At 45.5% G+C, this 26,705-nt stretch overlaps 1 long non-coding RNA gene and 1 other non-coding gene across 5 annotated transcripts in view; both read right to left on the reverse strand.

The window, feature by feature from the left end:
* LOC129642998 (uncharacterized) overlaps positions 1–26,705 on the reverse strand; it is a 52,690-nt gene that overhangs the window by 1,607 nt on the left and 24,378 nt on the right. Inside the window, exons 3-9 of one of the 4 annotated variants that reach the window (XR_008709969.1) lie at positions 24,154–24,203; positions 17,687–17,916; positions 15,217–15,333; positions 13,534–13,686; positions 13,164–13,248; positions 11,110–11,239; positions 3,186–3,353 (exon numbers count right to left, since the gene is read on the reverse strand). This is a non-coding gene — a long non-coding RNA (uncharacterized LOC129642998). Of the gene's footprint in view, positions 1–3,185; positions 3,354–11,109; positions 11,240–13,163; positions 13,249–13,273; positions 13,687–15,216; positions 15,334–17,686; positions 17,917–24,153; positions 24,204–24,923; positions 25,040–25,443; positions 25,630–26,705 lie in introns of those variants that run through there. The other 3 variants (XR_008709972.1, XR_008709971.1, XR_008709970.1) reach the window with 3 other exon arrangements.
* On the reverse strand, positions 13,803–13,875 carry TRNAG-UCC (transfer RNA glycine (anticodon UCC)). The gene has a single exon. It is a non-coding gene; the product is annotated as a tRNA-Gly (tRNA).

Here is a 26,705-nt window from a genome sequence, read left to right on the forward strand (position 1 = left end):
TCAAATCACCACTTCTCAGACAGTCATCGCCTGCCCAGGACCATTCTGGGTGGAGGCTGGCTGTCGCTTCCTTTGACCGAGCCTCTCTCATCTCTGAGTCCACATCCTGGCAGGTGTGGTCAGGAGTAGTTGTGAAAGTCTTGCTCTCTTGTATAGCACAGAGCTTGAAATTAGCCTATGTTGATGGCCAAGAGCAATTAGTACAGAAAAACAGGCCCCATGTATAATTCCTTGCCTGTGTGTGGCTCTTTCGCAGGCCAAACCCCTCAGCTTCTCCGAGCACCCCTGTGTCTGGCTTCTCTTTCTGGCCCTGCCCTGCTAGGATTCAGCAAAATCACAGCCCCATGACTGCCCAGCCACCCTTGGGTGCTTCCTCCTACTCCTTGCTGGACTGTGGGGTCATTCCTGCAGTAGGGCAGGTCACAGGCTTGTTATTAATAATCAGATGGAAAGCAAAGACAGGATACACATTTTCCTAGAAAGACACCAGCATGGTATGATGTCAGTATTGTTTTCAACTTTCCGCGGTGATTATGGCTGCTACCCTTTCTTGCTTCTTGAGGATGACGATTCGACCTGCTTTTCAGGACAATTAAAATGAACTGTTTTAGGCAGAGCCAGTGTTGAGGGGGATGTGGGCCTTCCGGCCACCAGGCACTGATTTTTTCATTGACTTCTCAAGGGGGTATTCATGCAAAACTGTAATTGGGAACACATAGAATTTCCCCGCTTTAGTTTTATCTGTGAAAGTGAAAGTCACTCAGTTGTGTCCGATTCTTTGTGACCCGATGGACTATACAGTCCATGGAATTCTCCAGGCCAGAATACTGGAGTGGGTAGCCTTTCTTTTCTCCAGGGGATCTTCCCAACCCAGGGATCGAACCCAGGTCTCCAGGATTACAGGCAGATTCTTTACCAGCTGAGCCACAAGGGAAGCCCAGGTAGTTTTATTTGTAGGCAGGTTATATTTGCATGATACTTCTTTAAAAAAGTTGGGTTTTTTTTTTGGCTGCTCCAGGTCTTTGTCTAAGTACAAGGTAGTATATAGTATGTGAGTTCTTTTAGTTGTGGCATGCAGGATCTTTAGTTGTGGCACGCAAATGCTTAGTTGAGTCATGTGGGATCTAATTTCCTGACCAGGGATCAAACCTAGGCCCCCTGCACTGAGGGCGTGGTCTTAGCCACTGGACCACTGAGGAAATTCCTGCATGATGCTTCATTGTTGGCAAGCAGTTTCACCTTGGTGATCTCATTTGGGCCAAACCAGAATCATCATTCGAGCTACATAAGGTGAGGATCACTCTTTCCCTTGGATGAGTGAGATAGCTGAAGCTCAGAGAGCTCCCACAGACAGTAGTGAAAAAGTAGGACAAATCCTAGGTTTCCAGATTCCTAGATCCTATTTCTATTGTACCAGCATCCTTTCCTCTGGAAATTATGCCACCCCCAATTTATTTGGTTTGACTGTAGTTGAACCCACCATGTCCCTAACTAAAGACATGCCCCTAAAGCCTGACCCTATGATTGGCTCAGGGATGAGCACATGACCTAGGCTGGCCAGTCACAGTCTTCTCTGGGTCTTGTGTTAAAGCAATTGGAAAAGAAGTTCTCTCTTGCTCTGGATCCCTGCTGAGACAGCAAGAGAATGAGTAGGAATAAAGGAAGGCAAGCAGAGGGAACCAGAGCTGAGAGGTGGAGAGAGCCCTGGAATTATTTAAACCATTCATCCAGCTGTGCCTGAAACTCTTCAGTGAGCCAATAAATTCCTTTTTTGCTTAAGCCAATTGGAGTTGCGTTTATGACACTTGCAAATGAAAGGAGTTATTGACTAATAAAACTGCCATTTCTGTCTTTCCCAGAATTAGGAAATTACCTCTTTAAAATTGTTTATTTGTAGTATGCTTTATTCCTTCCCACACACAAAAAAAATTCCGAAGCAGCTTATAAAAATAAATAGGAAAAAATAGGCAATAAGCCAGAAAAAAAAATCAAAGGGAAAGTTTAAGACATAAAATATATGTCATATGTCATATACATATGTACAGCACAATCTTTATATTAAGTTGACAAAATTATTTTTTAATTTATAATACCAAGTATTGTTGAGGGTGCTGGGAAATGGACACTGGTGATGGAAAAATTAGAAATTAATGTGAACTTTCTGGAGAGAAATTTGACAGCACTTATTCACATCCAAATAACAATAACCAGTGCTTGTTCATAACCAATAATTGGAATGCACAGAAAGGAAATAATTAAGTAAGAAAGAATGCATGCAAATATTTAGCTATAAGAATGATTGTTACAATCACCCCAAATTGGAAAACAGCCTGAATATCCAATGACAAATTATGGATCAAAAATAATATGTCCACTTATTGGAATATCATGTATTCATTAAAATAACAATGTAGACTTTTATTTACTGACCTGGAATAATATTCATATATTGTAGTAGATCCCTGGTTTGGGAAGATCCTCTGAAGAAAGGATAGCTTTGGACTAGCACATCTAAATTCCCCCTAAGCCATAGCAAGTTTCAAATAAATTGTTCACTCTTAACCCTATGTTTTAAAAGTCAGAAACAAAAGACTATTTATTGGCTGTGGTCATTAAAAAGGGAGAAATATAGAAGTGGCAAAAATTTTCATCCTAGTCTCACAGTTCAAGTATTCTTGCTTGAGTCAAATTCAGCTTTCCAGAGATGCCTGGTTAATTATCCCCTCTTTGACCATGTGTTATCTAAACACTCTACATTTTTCAGACATTTGACTAGTATTGAGAGATTATTTATTGTCAATGAGTTGGGTCTTGGGCATCATCTATTCCAGACCAAAGGTTACCAAAATGTATATAGGCTCAAAAAAAAAAAAAAAAAAAAACCACTGAATGGCAAGAAGAACATTTTAGAATTTGTATTTATAGCTTAGCCCTTTTAATTTTCTATTTCTGATATGTTTTATAATATATCAGTAACTGGATAGGGCATAACAAGTAAGTATACCAAGATCGTGAAAATGTTTTTGATGATGGAAGTATGCTCTGGTTAACTATTACTGCAGCAGATACAATGGCAACTTAGTGGTTTTAATTTTGTTCACAAACTTCTGGATCAGAAATGTGTGAATAAATTGCTCACCTGAGCAGTTCATCCACCCCCCGTCCCGCCTCAGCCCAGACAGCACCTCAACTTGATCTAGAAGATCCACTTCCAAGATGGCTTGCCCACTTGGTTGGCAAGTTGGGAGCTCAACAGAGCTGTTGTCTGTAGGGGGAGGGGCAGGTCCCCATTCTCTGCCATGTGGCTTCCCCACTGGGGTTCTTGGGCTTCCTCAGGAAATGAAGGCTGGATTCTAAGAGGGAATGTTCCAAGAGACAGGAAGTAAAAGTCAGTCTTCTAAGTCCTGGAGCAAGAATATACCATCCTGTCACTGCGGTCATATTTTATTAGTCAAAGGAGTCCAAGAGTCCACCCAAGATTCAAGGGGAGGAGACACAGACTTTATCTCTCAGTGAGCGGTCTGGCAAAACATTTGTGGCCATCTTTAATCCATTACATGGCATGGAATCACTAAAGTCTGAAAACCACTAATTTACATAAATAGAATATGTACCAGCAGCCCCACCCCCAGACTGGGGCTCAGCTCTCTCACGTAAGAAATTCTTGGCCATCAGAAGCTGATCTGCTCCTTCTTGTACACCTCCCAAAGAGTCTGTTTCATCAGACTTTTCTCTTAATGGCTTATTTATTCCGGAGGCATAGACAGAAGAATATATGCACAATAATGTAGGGGAAAATAGAACTAACTCATATGGGTACTACTGCTTTATCTTGCTTAGAAAAAAAAAAGATTGACTTAACAATATAAATAAAACATTCATCTGGTCAGGTGTTGGTGATCTGTAAAAAAATTTTCTTTTACAACAGTATACTTTAAACCAGGGAACTTTGGTGGCAGTCCATGGTTAAGATTCAGTGCTTCCAGAGTAGGGAGGCAGGTTAGAGCCTTGGTTGGGGAACTAAGACCTCACATGCCACACAGTGTGGCCAAAAAAGTTTTTTTTAAATACTGAGTATGAACTAATATAGTCAGGATGACATTATGACTTGAAAGGCTATAATTGTGACAGGGTTCTACCAGAAATTCCCCAGTGCACAGGCTAACACCTGCTTTTCCTTTCTCGTTAATCAAGTAAAACAATCGCCAACAGAACTTTAAGATTTCTCCCATATAACAAAATATACTCTTGAGGAAGATAAAGTGGCTTACTAAACAGAATAAACCCATTTTGTAAGAAAATGTGTATGAGAGAGTCAAGAGTAAAATTTTTCATTATTTATGGTCCTAAATTCTGGCACTAAGAAGAGCGGATCCTGAGAAGAAGCTGTTGTTTTCCTGAGCAGGCTGATGGGTGAGTGTGCACATTAGAAAAAGTAAGGTAATAAAAAGGTGATTTTTTTTTTTTTTTCATGAGAAAAGGAAGAGATGTTGGAAGGCAGCAGAAGCAGAGAGGGTGACTTGTTTAAAGGTGTGGGTGGAGGATAGTTTTCCTAGGTGGGCTGCAGGAATCTCTTCCAGGTTGCCCTAAAACCTTCAGTAAAATCTGGGTTATTTGGCAGTTCTTTTTCAAAATTTATTTTTGTTGAGGTAGCATTGATTTACAGTATTATATAAGCTTCATGTGTACAGCATGATATTTTGATTCCTGTATACACTATAGTGTGCTCACCACCATAATTAAGTTTCTATCACCATACAGTTGATCTCCTTCATCCATTTCACCTTCTCTCTCACCCCTTCCCCTCTATTCTGTCCCCTGTATTTATGTGTTGTTTTCCTCTGGTTTGGTTTGTTAATTAGATTTTTTCCTACTACATATATGAATGTGTTGATATAGTATTTGTCTTTGTCTGACTCATTTCTCTTTGCGTAATACCCTCAATATTGTCACAAATGGAACATTTCATCTTTTTAATGACTGAGTAATATTCCTGTGTGTGGGGGTGTGGGGGGGTGTATGGGGATGTGGATGTGTGTGTGTGTGTGTGTGGTGTGTGGGTGAATGGGGGTGACAGGGGTGTGTGTGTGGTGTGGGTGTAGGTGTGTGTGTGGTGTGGGGGTGTATGGGGGTGACAGGGGGTGTGTGTTGTGTGGCTGTAGGTGTGTGGGGTATGTTGGGGTGTGTGTGTGTGTGGTGTGGGGGTATATGGGGGTAACGGGGGGTGTGTGATGTGTGGGTGTAGGGGTGTGTGTGGGGGTGTGGGGGTATATGTGAGTGTGTGGTGTGGGGGTGTATGTGGGAGGGGTGGTGTTTGTGTGTGTGTAGGGGTGTGTGGGGGAGGTGTGGGGGTGTATGGGGATGTAGAGGGTGTGGTATGTGTCTGTGTGTGTGTAGGGGTGTGTCGGGGGGTTGTGTGGGGGTGTATGGGGATGTGGGGGGTGTGTGGTGTGTGTGAGTGTGTGTGTGTGTGAGTGTGAGTGTAGGAGTGTGTGTGGGTATGTGTGTGTGGTGTGGGGGTGTATGGGCATGTGTGGTGTGTGTGTGTGAGTGTGTGGGGGTGTATGTGTGTGAGTGTGTGTGTGTGAGTGTGTGTGTATGTGTGTGTGGGGGCTGTGTGTGTGGGAGTGTGTGTGTGTGTGTATGTGTGTGTGGGTGTGTGTGGGTGTGAGTGTGTGTGTGTGGGGTGTGAGTGGTGTGTGTGGGTGTGTGAGTGTGGGTGTGAGTGTGTGAGTGTGGGTGTGTGTGTGTGGTGTGGGGTGTATGTGTGGGTGTGTGTGGGTGTGTTTAGGGGTGTGTGTGATGTGTGTGGGTGTGTGTGTGTTTGGCGGGGGTTTGTGTGGTGTGTGTATGTGAGTGTGTGTGCCTCACGTCTTCTTTATCCATTCATTCACTGTTGGGCTCTTAGGTTGTTTCCATATCTGAGCTATTGTAAATAATCCTGCAATAAACATAAAGTACACCTATCTTTTCAAATTAGTGTTTTAATATTATTTGGATAAATACCCAGAAGTGGGATAGTTGGCTCATATGGTTGTTCTATTCTTAATTTTTTGAGAATCACCATACTGTATTCCATAGTGAGTGTACCAATTTACATTCCCACCAACAGTGTATGAGGGCACCTTTTTCCCACAGCCTTGTCAACTCCTGTTTTTTCTTTTTTTGCCTTTTTGATAATAACCAGTCTAACAGGTGTAAAGTGATAGCTCATGTGATTTTGATTTGCATTTGCCCAATAGTTAATTATGTTGAACATTTTTTCATGTATCTGTTGGCCATCTGCATATCTTCTTTGGAAGACTGTCTATTCACCTTCTTTGCCCATTTTAGTACAGAGACTAAAACAGGGATTGAAAGGCTCCTGGAAAAAAAAGTCCAGGATCAGATAGCTCTACAGGTGAATTTTACCAAAATTCTTTTACTTTCTTCTTTTACTCCAAGAATATCCAATATCTATCCATCTAAACTTTTCTTAAAAAAAAAATAGGGAATGCTTATTAACTCATATTAGGAGGCCAACTTCACCCTAATGCCAAAACCAGATGAAGACAACACAAAAAAAGAAAATTACAGGCCAATATCTCTGATGAACATAGCTATAGAAATTAGCAAACTGAATACAACGATACATTAAAAGGATCATACATCATGGTTAAGTAGGATTTATTCCAGGGATATAAGGATGGTTCAACATCTACAAATCAATCAACATGATATATACCACATGAACAAAAGTAAGGAAAAAAAACCATAAAATCATCTCAATATATGCACAAAAAGCATTTCACAAGATTCAACACTCATTTATCATAAAAACTCTCAATAAAATAGATATAGAATAAATGTACTTCAAGATAATAAAGGTCATATGTGACAAACCCATAGCTAATATCATACTCAATGGTGAAAAGTCAAGAGCTATCCCTCTAAGATCAGGAACAAGGACGCCCACTCCTGCCACTCTTATTCAACACAGTATCAGAAGTCCTTAACTGAACAATTAGGCAAGAAGAAAGGAATAAGAGCCATCCAAATGGAGAGGAAGAAGTAAAAATGTCACTATTTGCAGATGATATGATTTTATATGTCGAGAATCCCAAAGACTCCATCAAAAATCCTATTAGAAATAATAAATGTAGAAAAGTTTCTGGTTAAGGAATCTATATACCAAAAAATCTGTTGTGTTTCTATATGCTAACAATGAGCTAGCAGGAAGAGGAATTAAGGAAACAATTCCATTTACAGTTGCACCAAAAAGATCGAAGCACCTAGGAATAAACTTAACCAAGAACGTGAAAGACTTGTGCAGTGAAAACGACATAATACTGTTGAAAGAAATTGAGGAAGAGACAAATAAATGGAAAGACATTCTGTGTTCATGGATTGGAAGAATGAACATTGTTAAAATGTCTATATTACCTATAGAAATTCTTATGGGTGTTGGATTGTTTTCTTTGAGGGAAAATTTGGGGCAACATTGACATGAACTGAAGGCAGATCCAACCCAAGAACAAGACTAACCTAAGGAATTTCAAGTCACTTGTGAGTAACATCAGAGTAGGAAAAATCCAAGATACACATGCACCAAATTATGACAGTTTATATCTCTGCATGGTGGATTACAAATGATACGTATTTCATTCCCTCTTCATTTTTGTATTTAAAGTTTTTTCTATGAGCTGTATTGTGTAAAGGCAGTTATTTTGAAACACACATGTGCTTTGCAATCATACAGGCTTAAGTTAGAACCCACCTCCACTACTTGAAGTTGTGATTCTAGACAAGTTCCTTGAACTTTTAAAGCCCTCGTTTAAAGTCTCCTCATTTGTATAGAAAGGACAGTAATTATACCTCAGAGGTAATTGTGAGGATTGAATAAAATAATCTGTGTAAAGTTCTTCAAACAGTACCTTTGGACTGAGAAGCATACCATAAATCTTTACAAGTTATTATTGTTGGTAAGTAAGTAAGTTTGCGGATGGGTCTCAGAGCCTGAAAATGATCAGTCTTTTCTACTCTCTGCCAAGAAGTTAAGTGGCCTTGTGTCTTCATCCTCTAAAAAAACTGGCAGAGGAAATTCAACCGAGTTTTATCCCTACCATCATAAGTCACGCAACATAACATCATTACGAAGAAAAGCCTCTTTTAGCACCTACTGTGTTCAAGTAATATAAGTTCTCAGACATTAGACGGGGTCCCTGTGGCCTCCAACTTGTAGCCAGGTCAGTTCTGGCCACTAACGCTCAAGTGTCTCAATGCCTAATTAAAAACACATCCAGGGTTGGCTATACTTAGGATGAACCCACATGGTCTTAATTCCCAATGAAGAATACACATTGCATTTCAGGACTTCCACACTAGCCAAGGCGTTCTGATGTGGGGTTTGAGCTCCCTGGTGCTGTCATGTGACAGGCTTTTTGATGTGGTGGCTGTTCCAGTAAGTTAACCTCTGGCATCTCAGAACTGGCACAGCCTGCCTGGCTACAGACGAATTCTGAGCGCAGACGCGGGCTGAATCTGCATGCCTGCGGGTGGACAGGACCGCAAACGACCATGGGGCTAATTAGCAGGGGGCTGTTTCAGGGCAGGTCCCACTCCTCAGGGTTTCTGAGTCGCTGCTGTGTAGCTTGGCTCTCTGAGATGGTGCGCCTCAAAATATTTTTGGTTTCTGACCTCCTCGGTGGGAGGAAAAAAGAAACCCCTCTGGACCCTGCATGTCCCTGCTTGAGGTGACAGAGACAAGCTAACTGGGCTTCGAGAAACTTGTCGTTGTTCTGGATGAGATCTGCCCTGCGGTGCCTGCTGTTTATTCAATACAATAAGCAAATAAATAAGTCGTGCTTGAAACAAAAGCACAGGCCTTGCTAGACATTCTGTGCACACACCATCTGGGTCTCCTTACCTTCCAGGCATGTAGGAGACAGGACCGCCCAGCCTTCTGGGGCTGGTGGGGTCACATGACCAGTTTAGACCAATGGGGGGTGAGCTGGAGTGACCCCCGTCACTCCCCAGCATTGAAGAGCAGGTGAGACATTCAGCCTCTCTCTTCCCTGGAGACCAAAGGAGTAATGTGTTCTAGATGTTACAGTTACAGAGGGTACAGCCTCCATCAGCCTGGATGCTTGAGTGACTGTGGAATGGAATTTTCCCCGCACACGTACCCAACATCCTTGACTTGGCAATGGACATAAGGCACACGCAAGAAATAAATCTTTTTTGTGTTCAGCAATGGGATCTTGAGGTTCATTTGTTATCACAGAGCAACCTAATTTATTCTAACTAATACAATTCTCCCATAAACATTAGTGGCCTTTTCCTGGTAGCTCAGATGGTAAAGAATCTGTCTGCAATGCAGGAGACCCGGGTTTGATCCCTGGTTTGGGAAAAAATTCCCTGGAGAAGGGGATGGCAACCCAGTCCAGAATTCTTGCCTGGAGAATCCCATGGACAGGGGAGACTGGCAGGTTACAGTAAAGGGGGCTGCAAAAGAGTCGAACATGACTGAGGGACTAACATGTCCACTTTCATAAACATCTGTGACACAGAAAGTGGTCTGCCAGTCACCTGTAGACCTGTCACTGGGAGTTGGCCAAGGCAGTCTGTAGTGAAAGACTAGAGGAACATTTGCAGGGAGGAGCAGCAATTCAGATGGTCAAGTTCAAGGTGACTGCAGTCTACTCTGGGAGGCTAGGAGGAAGGCAGAGCTTCAGAGGACACTCCGGCTCTGGAGCTGCTCATCCAGACCCCAGACTCCAGACCAAGGTCAACCAGACTCCAAAGACTAAAGACATTCCAGTAGACTGCTTCTCTGACCTCCCTGGTTCAGAAGCTGTGTCAGTCAGCAGTATGTCTTTAGAAAGTGAAAGAAGATTCGTAGGTCGCTTTATTTTTAAAAAAATATTTTTATTTACTTGGCTGCATCGGGTCTTAGTTGCACACGCAGGATCTTTGATAACAGCGCACAGGCTCTCTAGTTGCCATGCCAGGCTTAGTTGCTATTCAGCCTGTGGGATCTTAGTTCCCCAGCCAGGGATCAAACCTGTCTCCTGCCCTGCAAGGCGGATTCTTAACCCCCAGACCACCAGGGAAGTCCCCCTTGATCACTTTAAATGCATAAGATGTTCAACCATAATGAGAGTTTATTTACTGGACCGTATTGATTTTCTTTGCATAGATCTCCAAGGGCTGACCATCCACAAGGGAGTTAAGACATACTCACACAGCCTGCATCTGAGGCTCTAAGAAATACTCCCCGTGAATGATTAGCAACCCAGTGAAAGGGTTGCTGCTCTGTTCATTTTTAAACCTGAAAATATCCAGCGACCCTCTCAAAATCCAGGAACATTCCAGTCTCCTGGATGGAGAGGCACCTGGAAGAGAATGAGGGAAGCTGTCCTTTTGCCGTTGCCGACAACATGGTTTGTAGCATCTGAGAGTCAATGTTACTATCCGTCTTCTGTCTGGCCGGCCTGGAATGAGGTGGTCTTCAGCCCACAGCAGCAGAAGGCTGCATGTAACCATATTCATCATGGTGCCAAACTGCCTTCTTATTCAAGAAGAAAAGATAATGGCTCATCCTCTCGTGATTCCCTGGACTGGAATTGCTGTATAAAATTGTCTTTGCAGAAATAGACTTCTCCGAATTCATCGGGAATGCAGAGCTAGATGTCTGGCCGCTTTGAGACGAAAGGATTCACTGGGACCAAATCGGTTTTTGCTCCTTTGCTACTTAGCAGAGCTTTAATGCTAGAGCCTCTCAGGGTTTTTAATTTTTACAAGGTAGCTATTTTCAGAATCAAAAAGGTGCAGTTTCCTTTACCGAAAACCTCGTGATGCAAGAGAAATGGGATTTTCTTATAAATCCCTCAGCTCACTCTGCTCCCTCTGTCTAAATCCACGCTGCTGGAAGAGCAAAGACTACAGCTTCATTGCCAGGAATGCGGGAAAGACAGTAATCACACCGGATGTTAATGTGATGAGTCCACTTAAACAGAGATAAATTTCAAATGCATATATATTTTCATTTTGAATGTAATATACTTACAAAGAAATGCTTATGCTTTTAGAGTAGAAGGCAGATTTCTTTTTTAGAAAGTATTCATTTACCTGGCTGCGTCGGGTCCTAGCCGTGGCTCGTGGGATCTTCACTGTGGTGCTCCAAGTAGTTTCAGGGCATGGGCTCAGTTGCCCCGAGGCATGTGGGATCTTCCTGGACCAGGGATCGAACTCGCATCCCCTGCATTGCGAGGCAGTTTCTTAACCACTGGACCACCAAGGAAATCCCTAGAAGGCAGATTTCTGACCCCCTCCTGAAACATTAATTAAAGGATTTGGAGAGAGCAAAGAGTATCAGTTGAAAACCAGTGGCAAGAACCTACTTAGTGGTTCCTTATCTTTTGATCCATGTTAACAGCATGAAACATGTACTTTAATTATAATATCCAAATCTCACCTTGATATTCCGTGAAATGAAAGAGTCCCACACAAATGTACCATGTGTGTGTGTGCGTGCTAAGTCACTTCAGTCATGTCTGATTCTTTATGACCCTATGGACTGTAGCCTGCCTGGCTCCTCCATCCTTGGGATTCTCCAGGCATGAATACTGGAGTGAGTTGCCATGCCTTTCTCCAGGGGATCTTCCCGATCCAGGGATCAAACCTGTTTCTCTCACCATCCCCTGCGTTGGCAGGTGGCTTCTTTACCACTTGTGCCATCTACTTTTTATTTTTCAGGTGCTCTAAAAGCACTTTATTCCCAAAGGTTGCTGATATGAGGATTCTTGGGAACCAGAAATGGCAGGAAGATCCATGTGCTCGGATCCCCAAGGCCTGGGCCAAACTGAAGCAAGATCTATCCACTGATGATGCCACAGGCCCCAGGGAAGAAGGCCAAGGCTGTGTGTTGGCATGTGGAGCTGTGACTGGCACCTCGAGGGTGGAACGCATTCCTCTGACTTCAGGTTGGTCCTACGGCTGAGGTGTAGCACAGTGGCCACACCAAGTGGATATTGAGAGCAAAAGCTAGGAGGCATGTGCCCTCTTCACCAGCAACAGTTAGAATTTTCATCACCTAAATTGAGCCTCTCAGTAAATGAATATCGCCTCTAGAAGATTGAAGCTGCAGAGATAAACAATGTAAGGAAAGGAAGTGGGCATGCAAGGGGTGTCTTTCTGAAATGCCAGGTGAAGATGATGTCGCCTCAGAATCGTTGCTTCATGCTGGTCCAAGGCCATTGTCAAACTAAGTTCTGTAAAGGAACACAGAAAGACTAAAGAAACAGACTCCTAACTCGCTCACATAATGAGCGGCTCGTCCTTGCTGCCTCCAGCACCAGCCCTGATTGAAGGGCGCTGTGAACTCTGTTCCCACCTCGCCAGCCTGGGGAGCTGAGATTGATGTGCAGCCTGGGAAACATGAACCCTGGGCTTCGGGAGCAGCTTGAGGTCAAGTCAGAATTTGTTTCTGTCCTGCCTTTCAAAGCTTTGTTTTCCTATGAGCCATCCATACTAACCACTCAGCATTGCTGGGCCCCGGAGAACCGGGGGTGGGCAACTTCCAGGAGATTCATTCAGGATGGACATTCATTAGCTCTGAAGACAGCTGGGGCTTTTCCTAAAAGGGCTGAGGACAGCTGGAAATTCCCAGATTAATCATTGACCAGACCAGGTTACTGCCACCGCACCAAATCCCACCCCACCCTGAGGGTTGCTCTAACCAAAATAAATCATAAATGTGTACAGCTCAACAGTGATTCTATTCAGAGTCACTGCCACCCACTTCTAAAGCCCAGGCCAACGTAAAGTAACCCAAGACTTCACTTCTCTTCAAGGGGCTGCTCCACGTCCTCAGAGGCAATTAAATCACGGAACCTGTGTAAATAAGACTTTTCTGGAATGCTATTTTGAGACACGGTGAAAGCCTTTCCAGTGAACTGAGTCTTCATTCTGACCATCACAGATAAATGAAGGACGGGTTCTTTAACATACTAATGATAACAACAACTAATTGATACTTTTCCTTTGCAAAGCATTTAGTTTCTGCCAGATAACTTCACATGAACCATCTCTTTTACTTTCAGAATCATATAGCAAGGCAGGACGTGCGTTATTATTGACATTAAGCAAATAAACTGAGACTTCTTGGCAGTTAACAGGCTTACCTTGGGTAACAGAACTGATGGCCGTTGGACATAAGGTTAAGACAGACTCCAAGTCCAGTACTTTTTCCAATCCATCCCACTGTGTCTACAAAAAATCTTACCCTCTCTTAAAAGCTTGGAATTTTATAAATTGTTTAAGTGCTTATTGTTTTATTTGATGGGAATGAAGTACAGCTAGCACTGTTGAGTTATGACTAAGCTGAGTCATTGTACATCGAGTGCTTGACATGAATGTCCTCGTTTATGAGGTGGTCATTATTATCCCCATTGTGATACACGAAGGAACACAAAGAGGTTTCTGCAACTTTCCCAAACCACATAGCTAGTAAGTAGCAGGGATTTGAAAACTGCGCGCTCTAGAGCCTCCCACCTGCATCCTTCTGCTGAGATAGGCAGGTGTATAACTTCTTGTGCTGTTTTTTGAAGAACCATAGGTCCAGTTGCTGGAGACAGAGCCGTCCACATTGCCAAGATGTTTGGCATCGTTTGGGTCCATGGGGATTATTTCGTCTATGAGGTCAATCTAGAACCAATAGAAATAACCGATCAACAATAGAAATAAACCAAACACTCTGCTATGAGATGGGGATCCTTCTTTCTTTCTTTTCAGGCTGTACTCCGTGGCACGTGGGATGGTGGTTTCCCAGTCAGGGATTGAACCTGTGACCCCTGCAGTGGAAGTGCAGAGTCTTAACCACTGGACCACCAGGGAAGTCCCTCAGGGCTTTCTTCACAATGGCACCACTATTGCTCCTATTTCCAATACTAAAAACCACAAAGTTCCTTCTCCCTTGTGTCCCTTATCCAGTCAATTATCAGCAATTCCTATTTCATGGTTGTGTATGTATCTAGAACTTGCTTTTCCCTCTTCCCTCCTTCTCTTCACACTGTCCAGTCAAGTAACTAGACAGTGGCCCCTCCAGCTTCAGACACTTCCCACAATATAGTCTATCTTGTCCCCACGCATCCTAAAAGCATAGGATCTTCATCCCATCTTATCCCATGCTATGTTCCTACACATGGTGCCCCACTGTCTATCACAAGCCCTCTGGTTTGCATCTTCATCATCTAGAGCCTCCATTTTCCAGCCATTTTTTAAATTATCTATTTATTTTTGCCTTTTGACTTCCCCGCATGGCACGTGGGATTCTAGTTTCCTGACCAGGGATTGAACTCACAGCTGCTGCATTGGAAGCGTGGAGTTTTAACCACTGGACCCCCAGGAGAGTCCTACACAGCCATTTTCCTATCAATTCTCTGTCTCTTCCTTCTCCTCTTGCCAAGTGGGGCTCCTCACAGTCCCCAGCCCACATGCACACACCCATCTTCCCATCTTGTGACTTCACTGTTATTCTCCTCATCTCATTATTGCTCTTCTCTCCTGTTTATAGCCCAGTCTAGACATCCCACCTGTCTATGGAGTCTCCTTGGGCTATTCCTCCTTCTTGGATTCCTATTGTCCCCACAGAAGGTGCCACGAAGTTCAGTGTTTAATTTTGTTTTCTCGTTGTCTCACTGTTTACCTCCTCCACTAGACTGGGAGTTTCTCAGGTCAAGGACTCTGCCCTACTTTTTTTCATGATCCTTACTGGGCATAATATAGTCCTGGACTCAGAGACGGTGCTCCTTTGGTGGACGGATCTCGCTTGGTGGAGGGACCTGGTGGCAAATGAGCATGAGTTGATTTAGTGGCTCTGATGAGCAATCCAGTGGCCTTGCTTGACATGGGTTAATTCTCCAACACTAGATGCCAGCATCAAATTCATGAGAAGGTCAGGAAATTACAAGCTGGTCAATTCGTTTTCTGCAGTAGAGTTGTTGTTTGCCCAATTCGAGCAGTTGAGGAACCCATTTTTTCTGATTCCTTTCCCAGTGGGCTCTTGCCTAAAGAGGTACAATGACTGGGTGGGGGGTGGGGGGCGGGTCAAGTGAGTTGTCCAAGTGAAAGCCCACAGCAAGTAGACTCTGATTTATAATCTCCAAAGTAATACATTAGAGAATGGAAAGTAGCTCAAGGCCAATGTTTTAGAATAAATCATGAGACGGTTTTTACCAGCAGAGAAGTCACTGGACGCTGTGCAGCTTTGTTCAGCATCAGCATGTTTAATGGCCATTCATCCAAGTTCAAGTTGCCTCAGGCAGATTTCAGAGGGACCAGTACTTTGGAAATCTAATAGCAGAAAGAATCGAGTTAGTATGTATGGACACATTTGGAAACTATGTCATACTTTCCAAACTGTGCTCTTAAGCTCCATCTTAAGAGTTGAATTCTTCTGAGTTGGAAAGAGTGCCAAAGGTTATCTGGTTGGAAGAGGGATGACATGTCTGGAATACTACTAACACACTTTTCATTTTTGTGTTTCATGGGTTGATCTATCCCTTCACTTTCCCATTTTCTCAGAGACATAAGCCTACCTTCAGACTTCAACAGCATGAATGCAAAAAAAAAAAAAAGGTAATATGCTGGTTATCCTGACCCCAAATGGGTATTTTATAGGCATAACAGAGGTAAAAACTAGGTTTTCTTGAGAGAGAAATACGATTTTCTAAATTTATTTAGCTCCCATTTAGCATAACTTGCTAAAGAGCCAAGCTTGTAGGTAGGACTCAGATCCTGGAACTGCTTCCATGCAGATGAGAACTGGTTTTGCAGTGACAACTAGGGCTTCCCATGTGGAACTAGTGTTAAAGAACCTGCTTGCCAAAGCAGGAGACCCAAAAGACCCAGGTTCCATTCCTGGGTTGGGAAGATCCCCTGGAGGAGGAAATGGCAAACCACTCCAGTATTCTTCCTTGGAAAGTTCCATGGACAGAAGAACCTGGCAGGCTACAATCCATGGGACTGCAAAGACAACTAGACTAGGAGGTTTGAATTGTAGAGGCAGGAAGCGTGCCCATTTCTGGTCCCAAGGGACCAAGAGAAGAAAGAAGACAGAGGCTGGAGAGACATTCATCTTGATTTTCTGTCTCTGGGCTACTCTGAGCGGGAAGTGTGTTAGATGTTCAGTCGCTAAGTTGTGCCCAACTCTTTGTGACCCCATGGACTGCAGCATGCTTCCTTGGCCTTCACTATCTCTTGGAGTCTGCCCAAACACATGTCCATGGAGTTGGTGAGGCCATTCAACCATCTCATCAACACAAATCCTCTTCCTCGTTTTAGACTGCATGAAACACAGGCTCCCCACACCCATGTGGGAGTGGCCACATCAGAGTAAATTCAGCAGTACTCTGTGGTCAGACAGTGGAAGGGCTAGCATTTAGCTTTCCCGAGCTACCCTCACTTCCTGTGTGGTATGGAAAGAACTTGGAATCTCCTGGGTGACCCTGGAGCGGGGAGGCACAGATGCTGGGTGGAACCTGGCCAGAGCACATACCAGAGAGGAATGACCATGGTGGGGGCAAGATGGCGCTGTGGGCTAGGGGTTGCAGAATGAACGGCCTGGGCCCTGACCTCACGACTAGAGCCAGGGGCTCAGCACCAAGGGAGACCCAGGGGCCCACACTCCAGGGGCGGCCCAGGGGCTCAAGGCACCAACGGAGACCCCCAGGCCAAACCAGGGGATAAAGGAGGCAGGGCTCCAGTTCAGTCAAGACAGAAAACGAACCGCCCAACCCAGCAACAAACACTGGCCTGAAGCCAAGGAATGGGGCAAGCAGAACTTCAGTGGTCAACAGTCCAGGGAACGTCCCAGACCAGCCACCCTGTAGCAGACACAATGAGGATCCAGCAACCCTGTGTGGACTCGAGCCTGCTCCCCTCCACTCCCGGGAACACAGCGAGTCCCGCTCACACACTCAGGCAGAGACTGAATTATCTGCAGAAAACTGCTCCCAACTGTGGAATTGGGCTAAGATTACAGGGCTGGCGTAAACCCGGTATCCCACCTCACAGTGGGACAGGGGCTTATTGAAAAGCTCCCAGCATTTCGTCAAATCTTCCATACTCGACTCAGAGGACAGTGGGCACTTTGGTGACTTTGCTCCCCGACACGAGCTCCTCCGTCGTGTGTAGGAAAAGGCTCACGGGAACCTTGGGACCAGGTGAAGTGTTTATTATGGTCTCCATTGTACATGGTGCAGAATCCAAGGTCTGGGGATGAAATGTCTCATCCACAGTCAAGAAGCATAGGGTACAAACCTACAAGAGGGAAACTTCCCTGGTGGTCCAGTGGCTAAGACCCTGCGCTTCCAATGCAGGGGGCCTGGGTTCGACTCCTGGTCAGGGAACTTATTCCCACATGCTGCAACTAAAGATCCCACAGGCTGCAATGAAGACTGAGATCCTGCATGCTACAACCAAGATGCAGTGCAGCCAAATAAATAAATAAAAATAAATAGTGAAACACACACACACACACAGGAGTTAGACCTTTTGACCCCAGCTCCCTGCTCCTCTCGCAGGGCTGTGAGCCCCTCCTAGGAACAAGAGGGGGGCGCCCATGCACTCGGGCCGGGGGAGCCCTGCTGAAAGGTATGTATGCTCAGAAACAGGCTTCAGTTTCCCATTCTGGTCCTGGTCATACCTTCAGCCTTCATTCAGGGGAATCTTCTGGCTGGAGAAGTCCCTTTGGCATATTTGCACCTGGTGGGGGCTTGGGGCTGGTCAAAGTCTACCCTCCGCCCATGATGCCAAGTGTTCCGGTCGGCACCCAGCTAACAGGATAGTGACAGAACAAAGTGTTTCCGTCTCTCTCATTTCTCCCAAGTATCTCCTAAAATTGAAACCTCTGCATTGGCTGCAGTTTTCCTCCATCTGCAAAAACACATTAGGAAGAGAAAGAGGTTGGCAGCTGACTTCAGGCTTTTCCCCCCGGAGAGTTACTTACCTGACTTTAACCAGATGCTATGTATCAGCCCGTCTCTCCCCTCCACGCTCAGTGGGCAAAAGACAGAAGAAATACAAGAAATGCTTGTTACGCTCTGCACTCTCTCCCCCTCTCTTTCTCTTTCTCTCTTTCCCTTTTCTTTTTTTTTTCCCCAGGACCGGATATACAAGTTCCAGAAGAGGAATATACATCCCCAGAGTCTGAAATCAAATCTGGAATTCATATCCTCTGTAAATGTACTTTATTAAAAGCAGGAATCAAGAAAGGTTTTGGAATTATTATATTGGAGAGCTTGATTGTGTAGAGAGGACTTGGAATTAGGGATAATTTTAGACATGTTTTGCAGGCAGCCTGCTCTTTGGATGAATGGAAACACTGGGTACTTTGGCATCAATCTTATCCCACAGGTCTTAAAACCAGCCTTTAGACTCTGTTACCAACACGAGAAGGAAAACAGGAGGCTGCAGTAAGGCACGTTCGTCTATGATTACGCAATCGAGTGAACTGACAGTGTTGTAGGGACACAGAGTAGGTAATATTTTCAGACATCAGGCTGTCAGTTGGGAGGTAATGTTTGTAAAATCCGCTTGCTGACACTTCATGGTGTTAGTCCAGCCCCAGACCACGGACATGGGTGGAAGGCATGAGTGTTTGTGTGTGTGTGTCTCTGTGTGTGGGCATGTATATGAAGAAGCTGAAAGGATTAGTTGAGGCCCAGAATCGGAGCTGGTGGAGACTGTGAGGTGTGGAAGTGGGGCAACTCCTGTGAAATCCATCTCCGCCCCCACCCTCTGCCTCCCACCCCCCGCCCCTAGACATGCTGGTGGCCTGTACTCCTGGCTCTTCCCTGGATGGGGAACCAGGAACTTGTCCATTGTTCCCAGAAGGCCCAGACCATTTTCTATAAGTTAACTGTCTCTGAACTATTTTTCTCCCTCGATTTGGAATCACAACCTTCTGAATATCATTGCAAGCTCACGGTATTTCTCTGATGAAAACCGCCATTTCACAGGGGTCAGCCAACTCCACGGCGGGAGCACAGTGACTATGGGATTTGCATTCCAGTAATAAAAGATGAGCCAAGCCCTCCAACCCGTCAGAGAAAGGTGGGAGCCCTTGGAGACCCAGGAGGAGACTTTAGATTCTCAGAGGCCCCAGAAGTACAGAGAGGGAGTCAGTGTTTCTGAGCTCTTTTGAAGGAGAGCTATTGCTCTGTTAGGTGGAAGGCTTCTCACATGGCTCAGATGGTAAAGAATCTGCCTGCAATGCAGGAGACCCGGGTTTGACCCCTGGGTCGGGAAGATCTCCTGGAGAAGGGAATGGATACCCACTCCAGTATTCTCGCCTGGAGAATTCCATGGACAGAGGAACCCGGCAGGCTACAGTCCATAGGGGTCCCAAAGAGTTGGACACGACTGAGTGACTAACACTTTCACTTTCAGAGGAAAAAATTGGAATGCTGAATGGATGCTTGGGGCGACGGAGGGGGGGGGCGGGCGGGGTGCAGGGGGTGCTGCTAGCTGGCTGTCTGCTACAATCTCACTCCATGACCCACACTGCCTGCTCTTTATTCACATCTGGGATGTCCCCTGTTCCTTTATGTAGAAAGTCCCCTCTCTTGGAACAGGCGGGAAAGTACAGCGAACATTTGGATGGCTAAGGTCCTTAACTTTTCACTTTGGCTGCCCTTCCCAAGACTTTTGAGTTATTGTCTTAATCACAGCAGCCCTAAAGAGGAATTTGAAATCACCCCTGCAGCTCCCAGGAGAAACAGCAGTGGAATCCTCTTCCCTGGCTCTTGGACTGATCAGGGTTTCACCCGCCTCTTTCTCTCTCCTTCCGCGGGGTCCTGGCCTCCGGAGTCAGACAGCGTGGGCCTGGAGCCTCTGCTCTCAGCATCTCTGCAGGAAGGGTGGCCGCTTAGATTCCACGCTTCCTGCCGGCCTCTGCCACCCGCTCCAGGGAGGTGGTTTGTAATGTTTGTCCCGTAAACTCTTAGGTAACTGTTCTGTTCCACCCGGGGAGGTCATGTGGCTCAGAGAGAAAAGCTATGTTTTTCTTGTGGATATCTAAGGACACTGAGCCGCAGCCAGGCAGCCACGCCGCCAGAACCCCCAGTCTGAACAGAGAGCCCTGTTCGGGGAGCCAAGGGGAAATGACGCTCCCGGACAAGGGTCAAGTGCAAATCACTGCGCCGCAGAAGCCCTGGGCCTGGGACACGCATCTGTCTTCTAAGACTTCCCCGCAGTAACGCCCCCTTTTCAAAGGGCGCAACGGATGAAGTCATATCTGGTTCTGAAATTCTCAAGCCCCTCAGCCAGAGGGTCCTGGGGCTTTTGCTCTCCTGGTGTTCACTTATGGCTGCGTTTCCCATCACTACTCCAGCCCTGGTTCTGAGTCTCCGCTCCCTTGAGATCAGGGCCCCCGGTTGGTCTCTAAAAGCCAAAGGTGTGTGTGTGCTCAGTCGCTTCAGGCGTGTCTGACTCTTTGCGACCCCATGGGCTGTAGCCCGCCAGGTTCCCCTGCCCATGGACTTCTCCAGGCAAGAATGCTGGAGTGGGTTGCCATTTCCTTCTCCAAGGGATCTTCCGTATTGAACTGGCGTCTCTTATGTCTCCTGCATTGGCAGGCAGGTTCTTTACCGGTGGCAGTACATGGGAAGCCCTTGCTTTACCCCACATGCACTGAGACAGCGGGTTCTGAGCATCTGGGAAGAAGGGACTGCAGCCCAGGACTCCCTGGGCCCAGGCTGGGCTCTACCCAGAGGCTGCTGGAAGCCTCACCACAGGCAAAAACAGGGCCAACCACTCTTCACTAGGATGTTTTATCTTCTTCCTTTTTTTAAAAATCTGAAGTATAATTGACACACCGTAAAATGCACATATATATTTATCAAAATATGCCCTCATTTACCCTCCACTCAGGTCAAACTCATAGACCTCCCCCAAGACCCCAGGAACTCCTTTGATGCCCACCCTGCTATTAAACGCTTGGAGTCATCACAGCAAAGCTTCTTGCCCCAAAGCTAAATAAAGCAGCTGCGGCAGATTCCAATGTCTCCTTCTGAAAACTTGAAGCTCAGAGAGGTCAAGCGATCAGTTCCTGGCCACACTGCCAGTGAGAGATATGTGGTGGCTGGAACCCAGCTCTGGGCCCTTTCTCCTCTTTCTGGACTTCCAGAAGAGTGCAGAGCTGTCTTCTGAGACAGCTAAGAAGACTGAGCACAGGGCTTCCCTGGTGGTCCAGTGGTTAAGAGTCTGCCTTGCAATGTAGGGGACACCAGTTCGATCCCTGGTTCAGGAAGATCCCACGTGCCACTGGGCAACTAAGCACTGCAACAAAGACCCAGCTGAGCCCCCAAAATAAATAAATAAATCTTAAAAAAAAAAAAAGACTGAGCACAGACTAGGATGCAGATCACACAGAGACCAGAGGAGCAGAGGCCTGATGTCCTTGTGTCCAAGTGACACAGTGTCCAGGCTTCAGGATCCAGGCTGTCTCTCAGCTGGGGGCCACCCCTGACTGGCAAGCGTGTGATATGTGTTCTCTCTCGACGCCCATTCCTTCTCTACCTTGAATGTAGATAACCCGTTCTCAGACTTTAGGTTGCCCAAGAATCCTGGGTAGAGTGAGCTGTACATGCTGATTCTCAGGCCTGGGGCAGGACCCAAGAGTCTGCATTTTCAAGAGGCTTGTTCTCCTCCTCCCGCCACGCCACCTGTCTTCCCCGACACCCATCCAAGGGGTCTTTGACCAACGCTGTGTAAGGGGACCACTCTCAGTCTCCTCCACCCTGGAAGTGGCATCAGTCACAGTTTCCAAGATTCCACCCCATCATACCCAACCTCGCCCTTCCTGGAGGACTTCCCCTTTCCTTAACTTCTTCCTTCTTTTATCTTTGCTTTCTGCCTCTTCCCTGGGTTGCAGGGTTGCCCTTGATCATGATTGTAATATTCAACTTGTTCATCTAACCTCTGGTTCTCTCTTGAATTGTCCCTTAATCTCTAGAAAGCCTTATGGCTATGGTGATTTGAGACAGTCCACACACACCAGATACACAAACAGTCCTACTGAAAATCCTTCCACGGTGTAAAGTCCAGACTCTTTCAAGAAACACTGAAGACTCTTCAGTTTCTACTGCTTGCCTTCCAGTTTCATCATACCTCCTTCTTCTCTGAAACCTATCCTTCCTTCTCATGATGATTTCCAGCTGCTGTCATACCCTCGTGCTCAGGCAGTCTGCTCCGTTTGCCTGGAAAAGCCCTCCTCTGGGACCCCTCCAGTTTTCAGGACTAAGGCTGAAGGAAGGTTCCATCCTTTGGCAAAATTCCCAGCCTCTCCCAACACCCCCAGGAATGGATAGCTCCTTCTTTGGGGGCTATGTCTTCTCCCCCTGACGAATCCAGGAGCCCTGGATCCTCAGGACCTGGATGGGGTCTGGGCCCTCACCATGGGGACTGAGGGTGGAGTCTCAATCCAACACTTCCATGGTGGTCCAGCGTTAAAATAACATACAAGTCAAAGTGTTTACAGTAAGTCCCCTACATATGACCTTTCAAGCTATGAGCTTTCAAGATGCAAACGTTCATGGCATCAACACCAGGCGTGAGTGACACGGAAGCTTTAGCTTGCCCTTCATCTTTTACTGCTGGTGGCGATCCTTCAGCTCTACCATCCCCTACCTCGTCTCCTTTCTCCGGTCAGTGACTCTTCTTCCCTGTTTGCTTGATGCCAGTCCCTGGATGCCAGCTGTTGTACTGTACAGCCCTCAAGGTGCTGTACAGTAAGATTTAAAATGTTTGTATTTTGTGTGTTTGCTTTTTATGTATTATGTGTGTAAAACATTACAAACCTATTACAGTACAGTACTATATAGCCGATTGTGTTAGGTACGTAGGTTAACTTTGTTGGACTTACAAACAGATTGGACTTAAGGAACAGGCTTTCAGAACAGAATTCATTTGTACGACAGAGACTTACTGGATTGTGTTTCCTATGTGCTGGGCACTGTTTTAAGTGTTTTTTTCGTATTCAGCTTATTTGTATAAAATGTGTTTTTCTCTGATGTTGGTAATTAGAGTGATCTGATGTCTGTATAGTGTAATGTTTTAGGTTTCAGAGGATGCAACATAACTTTTAACTGTAGCATCTGTAAGAATCAATAAAGGCCATTGTCTCCCATTGATCTGAGGGTTCCACTTCTATACTGAGCTTCTCTGATGCATTCATCCTAGTGGGATTTTTTTTTTTTTAACTTGTTTTCTTGTAGGCTTAAAAAAAATGCTAGTTGAATAATTTGAAGGGCGATTTTATTTATCACATCAACTCCATCTGCAGTATATCTAAAAATTTGAATAAAAGTCAATGGAGGAAAAATGATTCAAAATATATAAATGATTCGACATACAGAGGTTTATTTTAAAAGCAACCTCTCCTGACCGTGTCGGTTCCTGTAAGACATTTGGGATGCCACGAGGAAGAGGACAATGTCTCTAGACAAGCTTCATCCTCCCCTCGATTTATGATGCAGGATAGAGCTGAGGCGGCTCTGCAGAAAGGAGAAACCAGCAGCGGAACCCTCTAGATGCCTAGTGATCACTGGAATGTGTTGCCATTTCCCAGGGGGCAGTCAGTTTCAAGCCACCAAAATGCGCTTCTCGATTCATTTATCTCTTAGTTAGGGTGGGAGTGGAGACAGGGAAATCTACTCCAGATAAGCATGAAGTACAATATGACTTTGCCTTCTTATAAAGAGCCATCATTCACGTAAATTGCATCCTTCAGCCTTTCAAGGGATTAAATGCTACACGACAGACAGCATCTGGTTCAAACAACAGCAAATCAAAGAGGGTAACAATACACCGCGTGGTGAATAACAGGCAGGCTCCTATATCCATAAGAGGCCAACAGCAGAGGGGGAAAAAGAGACCTGTGAGAGGCACTGTAAGAAGGGTACACCTGTAGATGTGTCAGGGAAGATAGTGATGTCGGCCGGCATAATAACGCCATTCTTCTAACGTGACCCAAAGTGGCAGGCAGCCACCCTCCTTCAGGAGCTGGAACACAGCTCTCGGTGACCCAGGGACCAGAAGAGAGAATAGGGTACAGAGACTCTCCTTTCTGAAAGCCACCAGCCCGGGACTTTAATTAACGCACAGACTCACGTTGGCTCCTTAGAGGGTCTCACTGGAAAGCAGAGGGAGAGGCCGTTTGTCTGGAATTCGATAAAAAGGACTTGGAGTTAGACTTCTTTGTTTTGTCTCCCTTTTCTCACCCTCCCCCACCTCAATTCTCCTCCTCCCCTTCGTCTCCAATGCGGGCTCTCATTACTCTCATGACCTCTGCCCTCTGACCCTTCCAAGGAAGGATCAGATGCATGCCATTCACACCTCAGTGTAAAGTTAATCCTCTGGCATTTCCCAGGTATTCTGTTTTAGCCATAACCCCCTATGAAAAGCTCTCCTCTGTTAAAGGAATTTCAGGTTGAGATGAGTGTGTTTGGGGTGGGGTGGGGCGCACTGATAAGAATCAAATTCTGGAAGGTTTGAGTGGCACCGGCCTTGAGCATCACAGGCCATCCTTCTTTGGGACTCCCCCGCCAAGCCCCTCCATTGGGAGTATTAATATATTGAACGGTAGAATGCTCAGAACTATCCTGTGTGCTTTATTTATGTATTCATCTCTTTTAAAGTTAGTTTTAATTTCTATCAAAGCTGTATGCCCACCTTTTCTTTTCTTCGGTGGTACTCAAAGGTGGCTGACATTTAGACTCCTCTGGGAAAATGTTTTAAAATCCTGAAGTCTAGATTTCCCTCCAGACCAGCTAAGTAAAGCCTACTGGAGATATGGCCCAGATCTTGAGGGTTCTGAAGAGCCCCAGGTGATGCAGCCAGTGGCTGAGCCATCCACATGGATTTGAGGGAGATAAACTTACAAGGTATATTTAAAACCAGACCAACGCGCCTGCACGCTCAGTCGCTTCAGTCGTGTCCGACTCTTTGTGACCCTGTGGACCACAGCCAGTCAGGCTCCTCTGTCCATAGCATTCTCCTGGCAAGAATACTGGAGTGGGTTGCTATGCCCAAACAGCAATATCCCCAAGACTTCCCGCTCCCCATTCCTCATCCCCCAGAAACAACAAATTCAATGATCTGAGCTGATTCATATAGTAGTTACCCTCATGCTTCTAAATTACATGATTATATCACTGGTCCTTGACTTTTCAGCTTTAATCATCTATCGACTTCCAACCATGGAAACTATGAGTTAGTCCTCCTCCAACACCACTGCCTACCCCTCAAAAACTCGACTTCCCGAGCCCCACATCATCCCAGTACTGTTATCATTTGGTTCCATCAATATTTGTATGGTGACTCTCTTCTCTGTTCCTTGAGTTTTCTCTGTCCTCATCATTAATCCAACCCCCAACTCTTCCCAAAGTGTTCTCCTCTCACTCGATTGAAATCTCTTGAGGAAGTCTCTCCCACTGCCCGGGGACCTCCCATCTGGACCAGCCCCTCGTTGAGCACTGCTGGGTGACCTCCACCATCAGCCTGATGATGCCATCTTTTCTTGTGCTGAATCCTTTGTCTTTTTTTTTTTCTACCTTCTTTTTTGGGGGTTTGATCCTCTAGGAGCTTCTGGGGAAAGAGTACATGAGAGTAAAGATTTTGAGACCTTGACTGTCTAAAAATTCACTCTTCTCTCCTGGAGTTTGGCTGAAGATAGAATTTTAGCTGGAGGGGTTTCCCTGGTGGCTCAGGGGTAAAGAATCCAACTGTCAATGCAGGAGACATGGGTTCCACTCCTGGTTCAGGAGGATCCCGCATGCCGTGGAGTGGCTAAGCCCGTGCAGCCCAACTACTGAAGCCCAAGAGCCTGTGCTCCACACCAAGAGGAGTCACTGCAACGAGACACCTTCTCACTGCAACGAAGAGTAGCCCCCACTTGCCACAGTTAGAGAAAGCCCACTGACAGCAATAAAGACGCAATGCAGCCAAATAGATAAATACACTATTTTAAAAAATTTCCTCCTTCTCCTCCCTCTGTTCCCCCTTTTCGAACTTTCTCTTGTTCGAATATTGAACTTCAAGGATTTGCCCTCTAAATTTCTTGTTTCTCTCTACTCTTTTTCTAAAAAATTTTACTCAAGCACAGTTGGTTTACAAAGCTCTGTTTAATTTCTACTGTACATCAAAGTGATCCACATGTATGTATATATTCTTTTTCACATTCTTTTCCATTATGGTTTATCACTGGATATTGACTACACAGTAGGACTCTGTTGTTTATCTATCCTATAAACACTACTTGCATCTGCTAATCCCAAACTCCCCCATCTTTCCCTCTCCTATCCCTTCTCTACTGTTCTCTGACTTTTTGTCTTTTTGTTCTACTTTCTAGGTGACCTCTTCATTGCCCTCTTCCAACTCTTCTATTAAATTTTGTCTCTTCTATTAAGTTTCTAAGGTCTCCTGTTTTCAGAATATCTCTCGTGTAGAGCATCCTGGTATTTCAAGTGAAGTGAAGTCGCTCAGTCGTGTCTGACTCTTTGCAAGCCCGTGGACTGTAGCCCACCAGGCTCCTCCATCCGTGGGATTCTCCAGGCAAGAATACTGGAGTGGGTTGCTATTTCCTTCTCCAGGGGATCTTCCCGACCCAGGGATCAAACCCAGGTCTCCCACATTGCAGGCAGATGCTTTAACCTCTGAGCCAC

Source organism: Bubalus kerabau, chromosome 2 (assembly GCF_029407905.1).
Source record: "Bubalus kerabau isolate K-KA32 ecotype Philippines breed swamp buffalo chromosome 2, PCC_UOA_SB_1v2, whole genome shotgun sequence".
Taxonomy (NCBI): Eukaryota; Metazoa; Chordata; class Mammalia; order Artiodactyla; family Bovidae; genus Bubalus; species Bubalus kerabau.